Source organism: Lissotriton helveticus, chromosome 1_1 (genome assembly GCF_964261635.1).
Source record: "Lissotriton helveticus chromosome 1_1, aLisHel1.1, whole genome shotgun sequence".
Taxonomy (NCBI): domain Eukaryota; kingdom Metazoa; phylum Chordata; class Amphibia; order Caudata; family Salamandridae; genus Lissotriton; species Lissotriton helveticus.
Window position 1 is genome coordinate 1,785,857,492 of NC_136057.1, and position 23,032 is coordinate 1,785,880,523.

The following is a 23,032-nucleotide window of genomic DNA, read 5'->3' on the forward strand; positions in this document are numbered from 1 at the left end:
AGACGCCGGCTACGGTCATTCCAGTCCTTCCGCGCTTGGAAAAGAAATATAAGGCGCCGGATGACAGTCCAGCTTGCTTTGTTGGCCAACCAAGACCGGATTCGGTGATATCGCAAGCAGCTCAGCGAAAGTCACGCAATCCATCGGCTCCTCTAACAGCTCCACCGGACAGAGAAGGGAGACGATTGGATAACGCAGGGAAGCGTTTTTCGTCTATTGCTAGTTTGCTGGTCAGGGCTTCCAATGCCCTAGCAATCCTGGCACGGTACGACCGTCGGATGTGGAGTGACGTCTCGCCATACCTGGATCAGCTCCCGAACAATCCTAAGGCTGAGGCCCAGAAACTCTTGGAGGAGGGACAACGTTCCTCATCGGAAATAATAGATTGCGCGATGGACATTGCTACCACCGCTTTCTGCGCTCTTGGTGGAGCAGCTGTTCTTAGACGACAGGGTTGGTTGTGAGCGACCTGGTTTCGTCCAGAAGTCCATAATAAAATCCTGGACTTACCCTTTGACCGAGACATGCTGTTTGGGAAACATGTTGATGATGCTCTACAGGGGATAAAGAAAGACACGGAAACGGCTCGTTTCTTGGGCACACTGCAATATAGGAAGACACCTTTCCGTGAAGCAAGAGGAAGAGGCTTCACATCGACAAGAGGTGGTTACCAACAACAATGCTATACTCAACAATCGCAATCGTACAGGCCTCAGTATGGTAATCAGTACTATCAGCGTCAATCACATTCTTTCTCTCGCCAAAGGTCACGTGGGCGACAGGGTCGTCAAAGCAAAGACGCCTCCAAGCATCAATAGCGGCCTCCAAACTCTGCCGACTGTTCCTCCGCCCCATGTGTCACCAGTGGGCGGCAGGATCTCTCAACATCTGAGCACCTCGGAACAGATAACATCGGATCAATGGGTATTGAACATCATCCGTCAGGGACACACATTGGAGTTTCAGGATTTTCCACCGTACAGAGCTCCCCACGCCACCAATACGAAACACCTAAGCCTTCTGCAATTGGAAGTTCAACAAATGCTTCAGAAAGGGGCGATCCAGCGTGTCCCTCTATCGCAAAGAGGCGAAGGCTTCTATTCCAGGTTTTTCCTGATTCAGAAGACCAAGGACAAGTGGCGTCCAATCCTGGACTTAAGGGAGCTCAACACCTATCTCGTGAAACTCTCCTTTCGGATGATCTCACTCCAGGACATTTTGCTCCTCCTGAATCCAGGCGACTTTATGGCTACGTTAGACCTGGAAGATGCCTACTTCCATATCCCGATCCACCCAGCTCACAGACGTTTCCTTCGCTTCACAGTGGGCAAGAGTCACTTCCAATTCATGGTGCTCCCATTTGGGTTGAGATCAGTGCTGCGGATATTCACAAAGGTGCTGGCCCCGGTGGCAGCTTTTTTGAGAAGGCAGTCGCTAGAGGTTTTCCCGTACCTGGACGACTGGCTGCTAAAGGCACCAAGTTATCAAGCGGCTGCAGGAGCAGTAGAGACATGTTTGCGTCTCTTCGATCAACTAGGCTTCCAGCTCAACAGAGAGAAATCGGTCCTTCGGCTGGCCACTTTGTTGAAATTCCTGGTCGCTCTTATCGATGCACAGGCTTGCAAAGCTTTCCCATCAGAAGAAAGACAAGCAAGACTCATTTCTTCGGCCAGTCGACTGCGAAAGAAGCAGTCGGTGTCATTCAGGATGTACAAGTCTCTTCTAGGGTCGATTTCATCTTGTATTCAATTGATTCCGCACTGCAGGCTGCGAATGCGTCCCTTGCAAGAGCAACTAGACCTTCAGTGGAGGCAAGTGGACGGTTCTTTCAACGACATGGTCAAGGTCACCCTACAAATGAAGCAGGCGGCTGCCTGGTGGATAGAAGGTTCTCACCTCTCGGTGGGTCTCAGTTTCAGAATGCCTCCGGCCCCTCACATCATTACAACAGATGCCTCCCTTCAGGGATGGGGAGCGGTCATGCAAGACCTCCAAGTCAGTGGGCATTGGACGCCGGTAGAAGGTCGTCTACATATAAATATTCTGGAGCTGAGAGCCATTCGGTTGGCTCTGTTGGCTTTCCTCCCAAGGATAAGGAACTCATCCATCCTAGTGCGTACGGACAACACCACGGCCATGCACTATGTCAACAAGCAGGGAGGCACAAGATCGTCTCAACTGTCCAAGGAAGCTCAGCTGCTGTGGGAATGGGCGATTTCGCAGGACATCACGCTTGTGGCAGAGCATCTGCCAGGCGTAGACAACACAAAGGCGGATACTTTAAGCGCCTAAGAGCGATTTCTCACGAATGGGAATTGGACGATTCAGTGGTCAAGGAGATCTTCGCCCACTGGGGGACACCAGCGATCGACCTGTTCGCCACGCCGGCAAACAAGAAATGCCGGCATTATGCAAGCAGGGAACACCATCGGGGATCGCTGGGGAATGCGCTTTTGATGTCCTGGTCCAGCGCATTTGTTTACGCCTTTCCTCCGTTTCCCCTAATCCCTCGAGTCCTCCGGAAACTCAAGATGGACCGATGCAAGATGATTCTAATTGCTCCCGCCTGGGCTCGCCAGTTTTGGTTCACGGAGCTTCTCCTTCTGTCTCAAGACAATCCCATACATCTACGACCCAGCCAGTCTCTACTGTCAATGTCCAACGGGCAAGTTCTCCACCCAAACTCGCTTCAATTGGCAGCATGGCTCCTGAGCACAGAGAGTTCAGGGATCTAGACATTTCTGACAAATGCAGAAACATCTTGGCTCAGGCGCGGGCGCCTTCCACGAATAGGACGTATAGAGCGAAGTGGAAACGTTTCTACATATGGTGCCAGCGAGAAGGAGTGCACCCTTTTTCGTCTGCTCCACATAAACTCTTGCCATATATCCTGTCATTAGCTCATGCAGGTCTTGCCCATTCTTCCATCAAGGTCCACTTGGCGGCAATCTCCAGATACAGAAGAACAAGGTCGGGTCCTTCTCTTTTTTTTTTTTTTTTTTTTTTCCTTTTTCAAAAACCTTTATTGCACCTTACAGAATACACAGCACTTGGCCTACAACCCAATCGGGCTGGCCGCCATTATCACAACATCTTATGAATGAAGTAAAGCCCAACGTATCACATGGTGACATAGTTTTGAACATTAGTCGGCTATCGCCACATAGAAAGGTGCATTTATTGGGATGTACATAAAATCAGTGAGGTTTTTGCGGTTTTTTTCATTTTTTAACGAAACAAAAGCCTAACAATCAACCAAAAGAAACACATACTTATCATGCAGTATGGGCGAATAGGTCTATTCGCTATTGAGTGGTAGAACCACCGTTCAGTCAGTCCCATTCACCAGTGTCCAAGCGCCCCCCACCCAAGCACCAGATGAGCGTACGCTCCTTTGAATTACAGTTCTACGTTCGCTCTCTCCTAGCTCCAGGGCAAGGCCCAAGTGTGTTAATGCGACCTATACTCCGTGTACCACTTCCCGTCCCTCAATTCTAAAGTGTCCCCCGTGTCCCTCTAATCCAACTCCTCCCCGCCATCAGACTCATCCAACTCATCCTCCTCTAAGGGTTCGCAAATGCCTCCCCTGTAAACATTCCACTTGGACCAAACCCTGTTCCACTTCCCCGGGCAGGCCCTGTTAGAGTATACCGCACGCTCCGTCACCATGACCCTGTCCATGTTAATACCCCATTGTGTCGTCGTAGGTGTATCAGCCGCGCCCCACTTCTGCGCTATGTCCCGCTTGGCTACCGTGAACCCCACTGTAACCCATGTTTGGTCCTGCCTGGAGACATCTGTCTGTTCCCATATGTTCAGGAGGCACCGCCTCGGATCAGGCAGCAGTGAAATCTCTAATGCCTGTGAGATCGTCCGCAGTACCTGTCTCCAGAATTCCTGGACACGCGGGCAATCCCACACAGTATGGAAAAAGGTTCCCTCCTCCCCGCATCCACGAAGGCAGAAAGGGTGTTGCGTTCTGCCAATGCGATGGAGCATGGTTCGAGTGTAGTAGACCCTGTGTAGGACTTTTAATTGCACAAGCCTCAGTCGAGCCGAGATACCCACTTCCTTAGGCGATGCAATCGCCGAGTTCCATTCATGTTCGTCCATCTCCCATATTTCGTCCTCCCAATGGTCCTTGAGTTTAATCAGCGGGTCTGGTAGGTTATTAAGTAGCTTACGGTATATTAGGGAGGTTGCCTTCTCAACCATGCATTCAGTGAGGAGCCGGTCCTCAAGTGGGGATGCCTCCGGCAATGCACTGTCGGGGGGAATGACCGCCAGCAGTGCATGTCTGATCTGGATATATCTGTACAACTCCCTCTCCCCAAGATCAAACAACTCCCGCAACCTGTCAAAGGTGAGCACCGCCCCTCCCTCCCAAAGGTCCCCGACTGTGAATATGCCTATTGTGTCCCACTGGGAGAAGCCCCTGCTGGTTCGCAGAGGGCCAAAGACCTTGGAGTCCCAAAGCGGCGTGAGTTTCGTAATTCGCCCCTTCCAGCCCAATGCTGCGGTTGCCTTATGCCACAGTACAGTGGTTAGCCTGGTAGGTCCCTCCAATTTATGTGCCTTAGTGCGGTCATATAGTGGGGCCAATAGGCTGGTCAAACCCAGTTGCGCCCTGTCTGCCTGGAATGCAGGCTCGGACTGTGGGGTGTGCAACCAGCAGTTGATGGGTTTGAGCTGCGCCGCCCAGTAGTACATCGTTAAGTTGGGGAGTGCTATCCCGCCGTCATACCACCCTCTGTGCAGTTTAGCTTGCGCGATGCGCGGCGGGAGGTTGCCCCACAGCAAGGTGGACACCAGCGCCGCCACCCGTTGAAAGAACTTAGGGGTCACGGGGTATGGAGTGTTTTCGAGTGTATACAGGAAGCGGGGTAAAGACTTCATTTTATATAGGGCCGCTCTCCCCAGCAGCGTGAGGGGTAGCCCCGCCCAGAATTTTACATCCTGCTTCAGTCGCTCAACTTGGGGTGTCAAGTTTATGGCCATGAATTCCGCCAGGTCCCCAGTGACATGGATGCCCAAGTACTTGAAGGAGGAACCCGCAATCCTCAAAGGGCAGTCCGCGGTCAGCGCCGGAGCCGGTCCCCTCAGGACAAACAGCTCCGATTTGGCCCAGTTGATTGTGTAGCCCGAGATTTTCCCATGGTCGTCACATAGCCGAAGAAGGGCCGGTACTCCCTGTTCCGGGTCAGTGAGATAGACCAGCATGTCGTCCGCGTAGAGGGATATTCGGTCCTCCCAGCCCCCCGCCCAGCTAATCCCCTTCAACAGTGGTGAGGTCCGTATCATGTTGGCCAAGGGCTCCAGCGAAATTGCGAACAGCAGCGGAGAGAGTGGGCATCCCTGACGAGTGCCCCTCCCCAAAGGGAACGTGCAAGAGATATGACCATTGGCCACCACTTGTGCGGTTGGGACGGCGTATAGCAGTTTCACCCAGGCTATAATCTTGGGGCCGAACCCCATACGGGACAGGACCTCGAATAGGTAGCTCCACTCCACCAGGTCAAAGGCCATCCTGGCATCAAGGGCCAGTACAACCGCCGGCGACATGAGTGCCCCCGCCCCAGCCAATGCCCCATGTAGTCGGCGCAAATTCAGGGCCGTGTTCCTGTGTGGCATGAATCCGGACTGATCCGGGTGTATAAGATCGGCCAGATGTGGCATAATCCTAGACGCTATGAGTTTGGCAAGGATTTTAACTTCTGCATTAAGCAGAGAAATGGGGCGATAGGAGGCGCAATCCTCCGGTGGTTTCCCGGGTTTGGGGATAGCTACAATAGTGGCCAGTCTTTGGTCAGACGGGAGCCTCCCCTTTTCCAGACATTCCGAGTACATTGTTAAGAGATGGGTACTTAGTAATTCGGGTGTCGCTTGGTACCATTCAATAGGGATGCCATTGGGGCCAAGTGCTTTCCCGGGGTTCAAAGCGTTAATCGCCAGCTGTATCTCCTCCGCCGTAACCTCTGCCTCCAGGTCCACTGAGGCCTCTGCCGACAGCATCTTGATCTCTATCCCCTCCAGTGCTTCTGCGGCCATGGCGGAGGTCACCACCCGCTCAGGGGTGTACACCTCCTCGAAGTGGGATGCCAGCGCCTCCACTATGAGTTCGGGGCTAGTGTGCACCACCCCCCGACCATCCCTCACTTGCTGGATGCCCCTAGAGCCGCCGTCACGTGTGTCGAGCCAGGCCAGCAGCCTACCCGCCTTATCACCTACCTCATAAACCCTATTCTGGGTGTCGGTAATGTGGCCCTTCACCTGAGTCCTCAGATGATCAGTGTAGAGTTGTTGCTGGATGTCAAGTGCGTGTGTCGTGCTCGGTGTGGGCTGCCGTTCGTGTGCCAATGTGAGTTCTCGTAGGCCTAATTCTAAGTCAGCGAGCTCCAGGGCTTTATCTTTCCTGTGACCCGCAATTGAGGCTACCGCTCGTCCCCTAAATACCGTCTTGTACGCCTCCCACAGTACCTCCGACGAACTCACGGAGTTGACATTCTCGGTGAAATATTAGGTTGTCGCCGTCTTAAGGGCCTTATGGACCCTGGGGAGCTTTAAGTACGCAGCGTGTATTGGGAATATCCGCCTGCGCACCTTCTCGTGAGTGGACATCTCCAGGGTGATCGGGGAGTGGTCAGAGACACCCCTAGGGTGTATGTCTATGGTGTCAATGTGGTGGGAGCTGGTGCCCAGGGCAAGGAAATGGTCTATTCTTGAAAGGCTGCCATGAACAGCGGAGTGAAAAGTGAACTGCTGGGACTGGGGGTGGGAGCTTCTCCACATGTCAAGGAGACCCATGGCAGACATGAAGCGCTGGAAGTGTGAGGAATTGCCGGCGGGGCCGCCCGCCGGGAACCGGTCTAGCCGTGCGTCTAGGATGGCGTTGAAGTCTCCCCCTAGAATTACCTCCCCCTCGGGAAGGGCCAATAAGAATTCAGCTAATTTCGGGAGTTGTACCGAGTGGAGTGCAGGGGGAACGTATACCGATACTAGATTAATGAGTCTACCTTCCCATTGTCCCTGTACGGTGGCGAAGCAACCCTGATCATCAGTCTTAGTCTGTAGTGGAATAAACTGTGAGGATTTCAGTAGTAAGATACCGGTGCCCCTGGACCCGGACGAGAATTCTGAATGTACCAGCATTTTGTACCCTTTCCGATCCATGGCTCTGGTTGCCCCACCCATTAAATGCGTCTCCTGCAACATCGCTAAAGCGGGCTTCAGCCGTTTAAGTGTGAGCAACACCAGTCCCCGCTTGATCTTATCCCCCAGCCCCCGTACATTCCAAGTCATTAATTTTAACGGGGATCCCCGGGAACCTGGGTCTACGTCCCCCCGCCTAAAAGAAGGGTCATTCGCCATATACGTGCAGTAATGTCATTAAGTTGTGCAATGCGCATTCGTACATCGCAGCCCCCACCTCCCGCTTCAACCAACGTTCCAAAATGTCACATGAGTGGTGTGTCACAGTACTCGAACATAGATATGTGTTCCAAACAACTACAAAACATTCCCCCCTCCCTGCCCCCCTGCCTAACGGACTTCCAACTGCCCGCCCCCCCAACTTAGCAGAGTGCTTATTCCCTCCCAAAACCAGTGTACTTGCGTGTAAGGGGGAGAGTGTCTCCCCCGGCAGGCGGCATCCCTGCGTACTCTCAGGACAAAGCAGGCCAGCGTCCAGTTGCAGCTATAAAGCAATAGTTCCTAGGTGCAGAGCCAGATAGCCCCATTGGCTCATTCCAAGCAATCGTTCCCTTCGTTCGCCACGAGGTCTCGGGTCGGGGACCTCTCCGTACCCCCTCTTCCTGAAGTTTGTGATCCTGTCCGGCTGTCTGCTCGGTGGGTCGTGTTGTGCCTGTTGGACTTCCGGTTATTGCTCACAGTGTGCCAGCCCTCCAGCCAGTCCCTGGCCACATCAGGGGAGTCGAAAAACCAGACCTTTTTGTCAGCTACCACACGGAGCCTGGCCGGGAAGAGCATAGAGTAGGGCAGTTTTGCAGCGTGAATCTTTCTGGATTCACTATGCTGTGCATTATTCCGCGGTCTTGTGGTTGGGTCCGGATTCGTAGTCTTTTCTTTGTTTTTTTTTTTTTTTTTTTTCTTTGCCCAGGTGGGCGTCGGCGTCACACCCCCTTTTGGGTGTATTTCCGGTGACGTCGGCATGCTTCCTGCGGAAGCTCCCACTCTTGGGCGCCATCTTCAGATTCTTTTTTTCCGCGGTCGGGTCTGGATCGTTCCCGTTTGGGCTCCAGACATTTTTGGAGAAAGAAGAAAGAAAATACAGAAAAGACGAGGAGAAGTCATCTGAAGACTCCAGGGGACTTCACCGACGAAAGACAAGCAAAGATAAGGCGTTTTCCATCCAGATCTTCGACGACCGTCGACGAACACGCGACCAGAGAGCCCCTGGACGCTCGAGGATGGACAACACGCCGTTCAAGTTCTGCCGGAACTGCCACCACAAGTACGCGCAGAAAGACCAGCACCCGGTATGCAACCTTTGCCTACCGGTGGACCACGAAAGCGGAGACTGCAACGCCTGTTCCGCCTTCACCCCGAAGACCCTTCGTGTGAGAGAGAGGCAGAGGGTAGCACACGCCACCCTGCAGGGGAAGGCCCCGACCCCGTCGCTCTACGAGCTGGGGATGTCCTCCGAGGAAGAAGACAACGCTGCCGCCGAAGACGACTGCTACACGGTCGTAGAGACCGATTACACGAAGACTTCTGACAAGGTAGGAGACTCTTCGGCCCCCAAGAACCCGAGAGACTCTGAGTCTCGAAAAATCGAGGGCAAGACCCCGAAAGCGCCGACGCCAAAAAAGGCGGCGTCCGCGACTACTCCCAGGCCCAGCGGATCCTCAGAGAAGGAGTCCCCGGCGCCGAGAGCTGCTGATCAGCAGAAGACGTCGAAAATCGTCCCCGAAAAGGATCGATCGACGAGGGAGAAAGACCCGAAACTGTCGACGACGACCAGAGACCCGATATCCGGTTCGACGTCAAACTTCGACTCCGAGAGGCACGGCGACGAGCCATCCGTCGAAGAGACCGGCGGAACCATCCGACGCGGAACACGCGGCCGAGATGGAAAAGAAAAGAAGGCGCCTCGAGGCAGAGATGGAGAACTTCATGCAGCGGAAAAAAGATTTCGACGCAAGGATGAAGGCCTTCACGATCCCTCACAAGACCAAGCCACCAGTGCTGGAGGCGGTCGAGGAGGAAGAAGAGGAGGTCGCCGAAGTCACCGAGCAAGACCGGGACGTCGAGGTGTTCGACGACCAGGAGGAGTACGAGAATCCCCACGAGAGCTACGGCTATGGGGAGGAAGATGAGGGCAGGACAGACACAGAGTCGGCGCCCTATGACCTTCAGGATGTGGATTACATCGATGTCGAGACCGACAGCCCGGAGGAGGTGGTCGACACCTACCCCTCGAGGCCCTCGCCGCCGGACGACATCGGGGCCTACAACGCGGTGATACAATCTGCCGCAGCAGCTTTCAAGCTCAAGCTCGACGAAGAGAAGCAGAAAGCAGACTTTCTTCTGGAAACATTGCTCCCAACACAAACGAGGAGCCAGTTCCTCCCGATGCTCGAGAGCGTCTTGGCTCAGGGGAAGGAAGCTTTCAGGGAGCCCGCAACATGCAAGGCAGTGACTCCCAGAACTGAGAAGAAGTACAAGCATGCCGCGAAGGACCCGGCCTACATTCAGGGTACGGTCTCCGCAGACTCCATTATCACGGCCACAGCAAGGAGGAGGGCTAACGTACCCACTACCTCGGGCCCGCCACCGGATAAAGAGAGCAAAAGGATGGATCTGGTGGGCAGAAGGATCGAACGGAATGCCGCGACCCACTGGCGCATGGCTAATTCCAACGCCCTGGTGAACAGACACATGTACCAAATCATGGAGGGACTGGGACAGTTGGTGAAGGACTTGCCCCAGGATGCCAAGCAGAAAGCCGAAAAGCTAATTGAAGAGGGGAAGAATGCTGCAAATTCTTGCCTTAAGACGGCTCTGGATGGGGCAGACACGGCCAGCAGGCTCATGATGATGGGCGTCACGGAAAGGAGACACGCCTGGCTCAGGATATCCGGTTTCAAACCGGAGGTGCAACACAGCATCCTGAACACCCCGTTCAACGGCAGTACGCTTTTCGGACAAACAGTTGATGAGCAACTCAGCCAACTTAAGAAGGATAACGAAACAGCAAGATCCATGGGAGCATTGCAGTTCAGAGGGAACAAGAGGGGCACCCCGTCACGGAGGCCCGGCGGAAGAGGCGGAAACCAGCCAGGTACTTCACACCAGGCTTTCCAGCAAACGCACCAGGCAGACTCGCAGGGTCAGCTGGGCCATCAGAAACAGCCCTGGCAGTACCAACAAAGAGGCCAGTCCTTTCGAGGGAGAAATGGACGAGGACAAAATAGAAGAGGGGGCCAGCAGCCCACCTCCAAGTGACTTCGAAAAAATCCGTGTGCCCACCCACAAAAAAGATCCCAGGGGGCAGCACGTACAGATGGGTCAAGACAAACTAGACACCCACGACCACAGGACACCAGTGGGAGGGAGATTAAGATTCCACCTCCAGGAGTGGAGAGGAATCACATCAGACAAATGGATCCTCAACATTATCCAATTCGGATACTGCATAGAGTTGGAGGCGAGGCCAACAAGCAGAAAACCAAGAAGAAAGCCGCTAGCAAGCAAGCAGCTGCAGTGCCTTCAGGAAGAAGCAAAAGAACTCCTGCGGAAGCAGGCCATAGAAAGGGTACCATTCAAGGAAAGAAACACAGGAGTATACTCAACATACTTCCTGGTACCAAAAGTAGACGAGACAATGAGGCCCATTCTCGATTTACGGTTCGTGAACCGATTCATAAGAACGCAAAAATTCAAAATGACCTCCCTGCAAGAGGTGCTCCCACAGTTGCAGACCGGGGACTTCATGGTCACGATAGACCTCAAAGACGCATACCTGCACATCCCAATGAACAGGAAGCACAAGCACATGCTCAGGTTCACCGTGGGAGAAAGCCACTACCAGTTCACGACACTGGCCTTCGGTCTAAAATCGGCACCAAGAGTTTTCACAAAGTGCCTCGCAGCAGTCGCGGCGCACCTAAGAAGGCAGGGGATACATGTATACCCTTACCTGGACGACTGGCTGGTGAAAGCAAACTCATACCAGAAATGCAAGCTGCACGCACATACAGTGACCAGCACGCTCATAAACCTGGGGTTCTCCATCCATTGGAAGAAATCATCAATGGAGCCGGAACAAGTGAAGATCTTCCTGGGAGCACAGATCAACACCTTACAGGGCAAGGTGTTCCCCAGCGAGAAGAGGGCGAGGGCGCTGGTGAAGGAAACTCGCCTCTACCGGAAGGGACAAGCTCGGACAGTGAGGACGGCGAGCAAGATCATGGGGATGATGGCATCATCCATCCACCTGGTACCGAATGTACGACTCCACATGAGACCCATTCAAGAATGGCTACAGGAGCAATGGTCACAAGCTACAGGCAGTTGGGAGGATCTAGTGGTTGTAACGCACGCAGTGCAGAAGGAGATGACATGGTGGACCATGGAGAACATAGCAAGGGGAAAGCCTCTAACGCCCCCAACGCCAACAGTGACCATCACCACAGACGCATCCCTGAAGGGATGGGGCGCTCACATGGAGGAGCTCAAGGTGAGGGGACTGTGGACACCGACGGATGCCACAAAGCACATCAATTACTTAGAATTGAAGACAATTTTCCTTGCACTGAAGGCCTTTCAAACAAGACTGTACAAGCACAAGGTATTGATACAAACAGACAACACCACTGCGATGTTCTACATCAACAAGCAGGGGGGCACACAGTCCGCACCGCTTTCAACGCTGGCGCAGGAGATATGGAGATGGGCCATCCCTCTCAAGATAGACCTGCTAGCCATACACCTACCAGGGAAGGACAACATACAAGCCGATTGGCTCAGCAGGCAGACATCGGCATCCCACGAGTGGGAGCTCAATGCTCAGGAGACAAGATACCTGTTCGACAGGTGGGGGACACCATCGGTGGACCTGTTTGCCACACGCCAGAATGCAAAATGCCAAAACTTCGCATCCAGGCAGCCCGAGGAGGGGACACTGGGGAATGCCCTATGGATAGATTGGTCAAGGACATTTGCCTACGCCTTTCCCCCGATACCACTGATGCACAGAGTACTGAGCAAGTGCAGAGCGAGCAACATGACACTGATACTGGTCGCACCGCAGTGGGCGAGACAGACCTGGTACTCGCAGATCATGGAGATGACACAGTGTGCACCCCACAGATTCAGCAGGAGGAAAGATCTACTGTCCATGCAGAACGGAGAGGTACTGCATCCAGAGCCAGAGAGCATGAGCCTAGTAGCGTGGCTCCTGAGGACATAGAGTTCGCACATTTGAGACTACCAGAAAGCACCCTGAGGGTACTTCGGGAGGCACGAAGGCCCAGCACTCGAAAGTGCTACGTTGCGAAATGGAAAAGATTCACAATATGGTGCAGACAGGAAAGACTCCACAATAAGATGAAGAGGGACTCCACAGTGCTAAGGTACCTGACGCACTTACTGGAGAAGAACCTTAGCTCATCCTCGTTAAGAGTTCACTTGGCAGCGATAGTAGCCTACACAAGGGGAGAAACGTGCAGGAGCTTCTTCACATCACAGGTGGTGAAGAGATTCCTAGAAGGAGCGAAAAGGATCGCACCACCCAAGCGGGTGCCGCCACCTGCATGGAACTTGAACACAGTCCTAACGGAACTCATGAAAGAGCCCTTTGAACCACTTCACAAGGCCTCCCTAAAGATGCTAACTATGAAAACAGCCTTCCTGGTTGCGATAACGTCCTTACGCAGAGTAAGCGAGCTTCAAGCGCTGACGCTACAAGAACCATACATACAAATACACAACGATAGAGTTGTGATGAGGACTGACCCACACTTCATGCCGAAGGTAGTATCCAATTTTCACATGAACCAGTCGATACAGATACCGAGCTTTTTCCAAAAACCCACAACCAGCGCAGAGAGAGCTCTGCACACCCTGGACGCCAGAAGGGCAGTCATGCACTACATTGAAAGGACAAAGGGGCACAGGAAAACGAAACAGTTTTTTGTGTCCTTCGCAAACAGCTTCATGGGCAAAGCAGTAACCAAAAGGACCATTGCACGATGGATCGCACAAACAATCCAACTCTGCCACAAACGGGCAGGACAGGAACTGGCTGAGGGGACGCGTGCCCACTCCACCAGGAAGAAGGGCGCTACAATAGCCTTCCTGGCTAACACACCCATAGAGGACATATGCCTGGCGGCAACATGGGCTTCGGTGCACACGTTCACGAAGCACTACTGTGTGGACATACAAATGAACAAGGAAGCTCAAGTGGGACAGAAGGTGCTACAGCACATATTCAACACCCAACGCTCATCTTCCACCCAGCCGCCACAGAGATGAGAAACCGCTACAAAATCTATGCACAGCATAGTGAATCCAGAAAGATTCACGCTGCAAAACGAATAGTTTTCTTACCTGTCGGTGTAGTTTTGCAGCTTGAAGATCTTTCTGGATTCACTAGCGAACCCACCCACCTCCGCCAGAAAGATGAGGCTGGAGAGAGAAGAGGTGGTTAAGTAAGGAATAGACTTTGAAAGTACAAAGCGGTAAATACAAACTAAGATGAACATTGCCATTACTTCGGAAACGAAAGAAACACGGAAAAAAAGAACCCGAAGATGGCGCCCAAGAGTGGGAGCTTCCGCAGGAAGCATGCCGACGTCACCGGAAATACACCCAAAAGGGGGTGTGACGCCGACGCCCACCTGGGCAAAGAAAAAAAAAAAAAAAAAAAACAAAGAAAAGACTACGAATCCGGACCCAACCACAAGACCGCGGAATAATGCACAGCATAGTGAATCCAGAAAGATCTTCAAGCTGCAAAACTACACCGACAGGTAAGAAAACTATTCGTTCTTTCTCGCGGAGCGTTCTCTTCACTTCGTGGAAAGTCCTCCGTCTCCGGGACACCTCAGCCGTGTAATCTGGGAAGAATGACACTTTAGAGTTTTGGATCTGAATCGCCGGCGCCACCCTAGCCGCTTGCAGAATGGCGTCACGGTCTCTAAAATTGAAGAGTCTCGCCAGGATCGGTCTCGGGGGACCCCCCGTTTTCGGTTTTCCCCCCGGTACTCTGTGTGCCCTTTCCACAGAAAAGAAATGCGAAAGGCCCTTAGGTTGCAGTTTGTTCTTGATCATGTCCTCCACGTATAGGTCCATTGCTCCAGTTGTTTCCGATTCCGGCACTCCCAAAATGCGGACGTTGTTGCGTCGTGAGCGGCCTTCCTGGTCATCCAGCTTCTCTTTGAGCAGTTTGTTGTCCGCCCGTAGCTGTCCCATCTCAATCTGGAGGTCCGAGACATCCTGAACCAGTGATTTGGTAACAACCTCGACCTGCTTCACTCGCTCATTGATTTTCTGGAGGTCCGCTCGGATCAGGGTGACCTCCGTCGCCCCCACCGTCGCCTGCACCTGAGCCAGCGCCGCCAGGACGTCTTCTAGCATGGCTTTCTTCGCCCCCTCCGAGTCCGTCCCCTTCCCGGGCTGCCTGCGTTGTTCCTGCGGGGGAGTGTGTTTGTCGTAGGCAAATTTGTCCAGCTTCGCCTGCGTGGAGCTGGTTCTGGGGCCTCTTTGCGCCATCTTGCGCTACCAGTAATTAGAGCGTGTGCAGGCCGGGGTCTTCGCCGGATTCGGGGCAGGAGGAGGATGCACGCCCCCTATATGGTTGCTTCGCACGTGGCACTGGTCGCGTAGGGCCCAAAATCAGTAGCTGCCAAGATTTAGTCCGGTGAAATGAATCCCACACTCAGCGACCATCCGGTCACATATAATCTCAGTCCGGGACGAGTAGTGCTGGGCCCCCGCCCTGTTCGCCCAGGCTCCGACGTTAGGGGATATCTTCTACAGGGCCCCCGGAGGAATGAGGGCGACGCACGGCCTCCACCAGCGCCGCCCGGTGCTTCAGAATGCAGGGGGGGGGGGGGAAGATCCCGGCGTCACTCAAGAGTCGCGGCCCCCAGCAGATCCCCGCCCCGCTCACCTCCGGGGCCTCTTCGGACGGCGGGCTCGCCCCTCAGTGGACCGCCGGTTCGGGTCCCAGATGGGTCAATGCACAGGTTGCAGCGCTGTCCCCGGCCACCCCCCGTCTCCGGCGCCACTTTCAGTTACCGGTGTCAGCAGGGCGTCCTCAGTCAGTCCGCATGCTCACCAGGGATCGTTGCTGCGCTCTGTGTCCACGAAGCGCCGAGGGGGGGGGCCGCCACTTCCGGCGTCCGCACCCGGCCTCGCCACACTTCCGCCCGGCCACCGTCCCCAGGGCACAGCGCTGCTTGTCCGGATGATCCAGGCCCCGCCTCTCGCCTCGGAGCTTCTGCCGCAGCGGAGCCTCTGACTCTCCGTCTCTCGCGCTCGGGGTGCCGCACGGTCACCGGACCCTTTCCGCCCCAAAAGCAGAAGAATTGCACAGGATTAATGTGCCGGATTTATGTGGGAAGCCGCCTCACCACGGGAGCCTCTCTAAGCTGCGGCCGCCATCGTTGGCTGCTAGCCACGCCCCCGTGTCTGGTGGGTCCTTCTCTTTTATCTACAAGAGTCATAAAGCAATTCTTAAAAGGACTGTTTAGGGTGTTTCCACCAATCCGGCCGCCACCTCCTGTATGGCATCTGAATGTGGTCCTGGCCCAACTAATGAGGCCCCCGTTTGAACCAATTCATAAGTCTGACTTGAAATTCTTGTCATGGAAGGTGGCTCTTCTCCTCGCTCTCACCTCTGCGAGGAGGGTGGGAGAACTACAGGCTCTGACCATTAAAGAGCCCTTCTTAAAGTTCAAAAATGATACCTTGATCCTTAGAATGAACCCCAAGTTTATTCCTAAGGTTCCTACGGACTTTCATCTGAATGAACCAATTGTTCTGAATTCCTTTTTCCCTCGGCCTTCCACTCTGGCCGAAAGGGCACTTCATTCTCTAGACGTCCAGAGATGTCTAAAATTCTATCTTCAACGCACGGCTGGGTTTAGGAAATTACCTCAGCTGTTTGATGCTTTTGGGGCCCCTCGTAAGGGGTTTCCGTTATCAAAACAAGGGATCTCCAGATGGATATCTAGTGCAATCCGTTTCTGCCACCAGGCGGCTGGGAAGCCCCTGGTAGGACAGGTTAAAGCGCACTCCACAAGATCTATCTCATCTTCAACAGCGCTGTTTGCAGGAGTATCGATTAAGGACATCTGCAGAGCGGCCACCTGGAGCAGTACTCATTCCTTCACAAGGCACTACTGCTTGGACTCTAAGAAAGTTCCAATACTGGAGTAAGAAACAAGTTACTTACCTGTAACTTTAGTTCTCCAGTATTGGTAACTTTCATAGATTCCCATGCGCCCACCCACCTCCCCTGGGAAAGCTCACCCCCTTTTGGCATATGTCATTAGGGCTATACAACGGCTACGAAAATCTGAGGCTCTGAGCTTTCTCAGGAAGGTTCCACAGGGTGAGGCTGTTCTGATTGGTTGGTGCTCTACATTTGGGTCTTTTTTTTTTACAAAAGGACACCTATAGGCTACAAAATAGTATAAGGCCTAGGCCTAATTTTTTCTCTTTTGGTATATATATATATGTGTGTGTGTGTGTGTGTGTGTGTGTGTGTGTGTGTGTGTGTGTGTGTGTGTGTGTGTGTGTGTGTGTATATATGTATGCGTGTGTATATATATATGTGTGTGTGTGTGTGTATATGTGTGTGTGTGTATATATGTATGTATGTGTGTGTGTGTATATGTGTATGTGTGTATATATGTGTGTATATATGTGTGTATATATGTATATATGTGTGTATATATGTGTGTATATATGTATATATATGTGTGTATATATGTATATATATATATATATGTGTATGTGTGTGTGTATATGTGTGTATGTGTGTGTGTATATATATTACCGAGGCTCCCATTCCGACAATGGGGAATGATACAAGCTATGGGAATCTATCAAAGTTACCAATACTGGTGAACTAAAGTTACAGGTAAGTAACTTGTTTCTTCTGAGGCTTCTTGTCCTCTTAGCCTTGTGTAGTTTCCTGGTCAATCACGCAAGGTGGCACATGATAGCGCCACAGTGCAACTTAGTCTCAGTGGGTCCAGCATCAGGGCCTTCTTGCTGACACAATCCATATCTTGAAGGTGGTAGCTCAGGATGTTCACACTGGGGGATGACAGACTACAGTTTGTCCTGCGACAGGTAAGTCCCTTCCATCACCAAGAGTTGGCACCAACTCAACCAGAGCTGACAGTGGTGACACACTTCTCTGCTGGGTTGGAGGGGGTCACCTGGGGGTTGTGGAGATCTTAAGATTTTGCAGCGTCAATCTTTTCTGGATTCACATGCTGTGCATTATTCTGCCATCTAGTGGTTGGATCTGGATTCTTCTCCAGAACTTTTTTGTCTTTATACTATTTCTGTGTTTACCCACAACACTACTGCCATGTGGTTCTGCAATCAGCAGGGCAGAGTGGGTCCTGGCTCCTGTGCCAGGAGACTTTGCATCTCTGGAGTTGGTTGGGCTGCTAGTGCATCTACTTGGTCACAAATCACCTAGCAGGGTTCCTGAATGCCAGAGCAGATTAACTGAGCATACGTCACCTGGCAGAAGGTGAATAACTTCTTCATCCCTTGGTGGCACCGCGCATATTCCACTTGTGATATGCCTGGCTGGATATTTTTGCAACGGATGAGAGCACGTATTGTTCACCAATTTGCTTGTTGAAATTTCTAAAAGAACACTCACTTAAGATATGCTTTCCAGCCGGAATGGAACAAGGGACGCCTGTACGCCTTTGAGCCACTCCTCCTGCCCAGAGTTGTGAACAATATTAGGAACTACTGGGCCCAAGTCATTGTGGTGGCTACCAGTTTGACCAGGGGAGTGATAGCCCCAACCTTTGAACATGAGAATCTGTCTTCTGATTAGGTTGCTACTCTGGTAGGCCCTCGTGTCTCAACAACCAAGCAGGGTCCTGCATCCAGTCTGTAAAATCTGCATCTCCATGGCTGAAGATTGAGCTGAGGCAAATTGACTGCTTTTGATTTGCTACCTGAAGCCTCTCTCGATATCCTTGATTTTTTTGTCTTTGGCCCAGCAAGGCCGTTGATTTGTTTTGTGATTAGCCCAGCTCCTTCATTGTGTTTGCCTGACCAACTGTTATTGTTGAAAATCTTCTGTTGTGATAAGGTTCATTAAAGCCTTGATGCAAGTTTCCTCCCACACAATTTGTGATGTCTCAATTCAAACTTAAATGGGTCGTAACATTCCTCGTGTACACCTTTTGAGCTGATACATGCAGCTCCTCATTGTGATTACATCAGTTGTCATGTGATTGAACTGCAAGCACTTTCAGTGCAACCATCCTGTACCACTTTTTTTTTTTACAGACAAATTGTGCTGATGTCTCAAGTGACCACCTTATCTAAAGGAATGACTCCCTTCTATGTTGAGTAATCCAATCCATCAGGCTACCAGGTTTCTTTGCTCTCAATCATCATTTGGCCGCGGAGACGAGCCATCAGTTGGTCCCTGCTATCACTTGCAAGAAGTATGCCTGTCCTTGATATTTGCCAGGCTCCACATAGGCATCGGTGCATGAGTTCACAAAGCAGTACTACCTTGTCGGCTAAGTGTGGCTGGATGGTCACTTGGTCTGCTTGGTGTTCTGCAAGACATTTAGGACTGAGGCCACTCTGGGGAGGTGCTGCTCTGGTATCTGTTCTAAGGTGAGGAATCTATGCTTAGAGTATTCATCCGAAGAACAAGCTACTTGCTTTCGGTAATGCTCTTTCAGCTGGATGCTTAATCTAACCTTAGATCCTCACTGCATCTCGACCCACCAGTTCTGTTGAGTGGCCTCTGTATTATAATTAGAAAGATATTAAGTTAGTATTCAGCACACTGTAACCAACTATTGTTCCCAGGAATAGAGAATAAACTTGACCCCAACGCGCAGGGGTAGTGCTTGAATGGGGTTTAGTTGTCACTTCCGGGGCAGTATGAAGCCAATGCGGAGCGGTACTGCAGCCCATAGCTCTGAAAACTCTGGGTCTTTTCTGATGCCTGGAGGAATACTTTAAGGTGAGGCATTTGGGGTTCGATAGATTATCCACCATAAAGAGCATTACAGAAGGTAAGTAACTTGTTCCTCTTGGCCAGCCTGCAGTGGCAAAGGCAATCACCTGTTTTAGTCTCATCCTGTTCCACAGCTTCAATCCATTCACGTTCCAAAAATACTCCCACTGGCTTGACATCTGTTTTAGCCACAAAGCACATTTCTGCTCTCTGCCTTTCTCAGCACATTATTTGTCAAGGACAGGAAACCTTGACAAAAATTGTCTGACATTCCTGCTGCCAGGAATATAAACAGCATCAAACTGCGATCAGCTAAGCTTTGTGGACAACTTGACAATCATTGGTGTGGCCTTTTTTACTTTCTCCTTGTTAAGAATGTACACCAATGTCCGGATCAATTGAATTAAGCAGCAGGGGAATGCCAAATGTGGCACTGTTAAGTAAAGTACACCGCAACAGAATGCAACTGCAGTGCACTGTGGTACAATTTGTGGCAGTATTACTTGATTATTTATCAGCAACTGAAAGTTGATCAGCTCTATTTCACAAAGGGTCTTTCATTAAGCAGGAACACGCATGGCAGCATTTTTAGTAACTTTTTATCCCTTTGAGCTAGAAACAATTTTTAATCTGAAAACCAGAAGATGAATTCTGCAGCAAATCAATAATTAGGCAGGAAATGCCACAACTGGAAAGTCGCATACATCAAGTGTCCCTGACTAATATCTTGTAATCCATTTGTGGAAGAATCCTCCTTCCCCACCCAAAGGCACCCAACGTTTTGATAATCCAGCAGCAAGTCAGTTATTCCCTTTCAGTAACAGTATAATGCCGTTTTGCATCTCTAAATACTATTGTGGAAAACCCAACTGTCGTTACTCGCTACCACTTGGCTGGCATAAACTATGATGCATCATAATAAAGAGAAGTCATGGGCTTTTAAAGCTCTTATAGCAGTCATTTGGATCTGCCACTCAAGAACAGATTGACAGTAGGAATCCTAAGAAAACTGAACATTTCTCTTCAACCGGTTGCTTGGCACTTTCATGCGAGTAGCACAGTCAGGTACACCTAGCAAAAAAAATCACAAAGCCCCAGGAAGGATTTCAGTCTATCCTTGAACCCGGTATTGGCTCAGTTACCTCTCCAGAAATCAGATCTTGCAAAAATTCCACTTTGTGAATCAAACCTCACATTTACCCTTCTTCACGACTCCCAACATTGCCCTGAAAAATAGAGAGCACTAAGCTCAGTAACCAGTCGTGTTCCTTTCATTCAGTGACTAACATCAGTACATCATCTTGATGCCTTTCTTACCTCTTTCTTTCCTTTGCGCAAGTTAAACTTTATATACTGAAAAACAGACTACCAATGACAACACCCAAAGTCGTGCAACAGTATTCAATAGTGACAGGGAGACACAGAAGCAGTAAACCGCCTAGACTCTAGCTCTACCTGGTGGTATGGCTTAGTCAAATCAATCTTTGATCTTGAGATCTATAGACATGCTCCTCTGGTGCAGGTGTCCATGTTACCTTTCATTACACTTCACACCACAGTTCCCTGTCAAAGGGAGCAAATACTGCTGAACGTTGGCATGTTCCGAGGCATGACTTTGTCGTTTTTCATTGTGTTGTCAACATGGCCACTCCGTTAATGGGCTTTTTTAGAATCTACTAACACAAAATGTCTGACGCTATACAGCCACTCATTCCTTGATTCCAACACCCATAAGCTGTTGCTTGAATTAGTGCAAAGCTTATGTTCTGACCACAGCAAGCTAATGTGAAACGTACCTATTACATGCCAGTCAAAGTGCTTGTACACTTTGTGCAATACCTGTCACTACGGTCAACTGACTATCACAAAAGAACATGACAAAAGGCAGGTACTTCGGCGACCCAGTCACAAAAGATGGGACCAGAGGGTAGTGGACACAGCAGAAGTTGCAAGGCAACGTCTGAGAACTGAAAGTCTTTCTAGATTTATAGGCTTTTCCTTATCTAAGGGAAGGGGAGAATGCAAATGCAACCAGGCAATACCACTACAGTAATCAAAGTCAACAAATAAGGGACCTAGGGATGTTGAGAGGAACCATACTTAATTTGAAAGTGGCCCAAGAAATATGGATCTCCGCTACCAACAAAAGCATAGGGCTAGTGGCAGGACATTTATCAATAAAGCAAAGCACTGAGGTAGACAAACTAAGCAGACCAGAAGTTGGGTCACATGAATGGTAAGTAAACCATAAGGTAATGTATATCCTCTTCTAAACATGAAGTGCACAATGCATAGACCTGTTTCAAAAAAGAGAACGAGATTTGCCCAGACTTTGTATCCAGTTATCTACATCCCCAATATATAGAGAATGCTCTGCCAATAAATAGATATAGCACGTTTGCTTCAGCTTTTTCACAGATACAACTCATACCAAGCGTGATCAACGAATGCAAACAGACACTTATGACCGCGATCCTTATTACACCTCAGTCAGCACAACGCAGTACTTGCATCTACTGTCAATTATACAGAAAAAGATCATATAAATCAGAATAGACCTATTACTAACACAGCAGGGAAGTGTTTACCCAGATTCTGCCAGTCTCTTCCTAGCTGCATGGCTTCTGAGGAGTTGGCGTTAGACCATCTGCACCTACTGTCAGGATGCATGAAGGTTATTACAGAGGCAAGGACACCGCAAAGTAGCTCTAAACCCAGCGGAAGAACAATCTAACATGGAGGTTAAGTTAGGGGGCACAGTGGACGTACAGCCAACTTAATAGTTGGTGATATGGATTCGACCTATGTCTACACCCAACAGGAAATATTGTAGATACAAAGTTCTGGGCCTAGCCAATAAATAGTGGAATAATAAATGCACAGCTTGATAATCTAGAAGAGTTAAACTGCAAAACCATTTTTACAGATGAGTAACTAGCTTAAGTATTGCAGGAGAGGGTGCCTTATTAAGAGTGCACTTATATGGGATAATGGCATATACTAACAGAGAAGGGAAAGAACATTGGTTATCAAAATGTTTCTGGAAGGGACAAAGCACGTAAACCCCCCTTATTGCGGGACTACCTCCAATGTGCGACAAAATGTAGTATTTACTAGATTGATGAAATAACCTTTTGAACGCATCAATAATGCTGCTTTAAACAGTTCTTATAAAGTCTTGCTCATAGCAATAACCTCCCTTTGCAGAGTGAGCGCGATTAAAATATTACCTATTTAGTAGCCATGCCTACAAATAAAGGACAAGATTGTAATGAGAACTACTCATCACTTCATACCCAAAGGATTGCCTGTTTTGATGAAAATTAATCCACCTACCCAGGTGCTCTTCACATTCTAGATGTGAGGAGGGCAGTAGTGTTTTTTTCACTTTGGGGGGTGGGGGGGTTTATATAGCGCAAACTAAGCACAAAGGTATCATAGTGCTTTACATAAGCACCAGTTGCGTTACAGATGAACATAAGTGTTATTTTCGAGACCAAAGCGATGAGGAAAAGAGTGCACTTCTTTACATCACATGCCACCAAATCAAGGGGGGTGTATGTAATCAAAGGATCGGTAGCAAGATGGGTAGTCCAGTATATTCACTTATGTAATTTATTAGCAGGAAAAGCTTTATATGGAAGGCCAATAGCACTTTCTCAAGCATAAAGTGGTTTTCTTAGGTAATGTCTTACCACGGTGACCTCATAATCTTCAGTGAACATTATTACAAACCAGTACTATTTAGGTATACAATAAAATGGAAGTTAGTTTTTTTTTGTAAATTTTCCCACATTTAACACCCCATCTCCTCTAATAATTGGC

General features: G+C 50.4%; 1 protein-coding gene across 12 annotated transcripts in view; it reads left to right on the forward strand.

The window, feature by feature from the left end:
* RBFOX2 (RNA binding fox-1 homolog 2) overlaps positions 1 to 23,032 on the forward strand; it is a 686,272-nt gene that overhangs the window by 432,176 nt on the left and 231,064 nt on the right. The window lies entirely within an intron of this gene.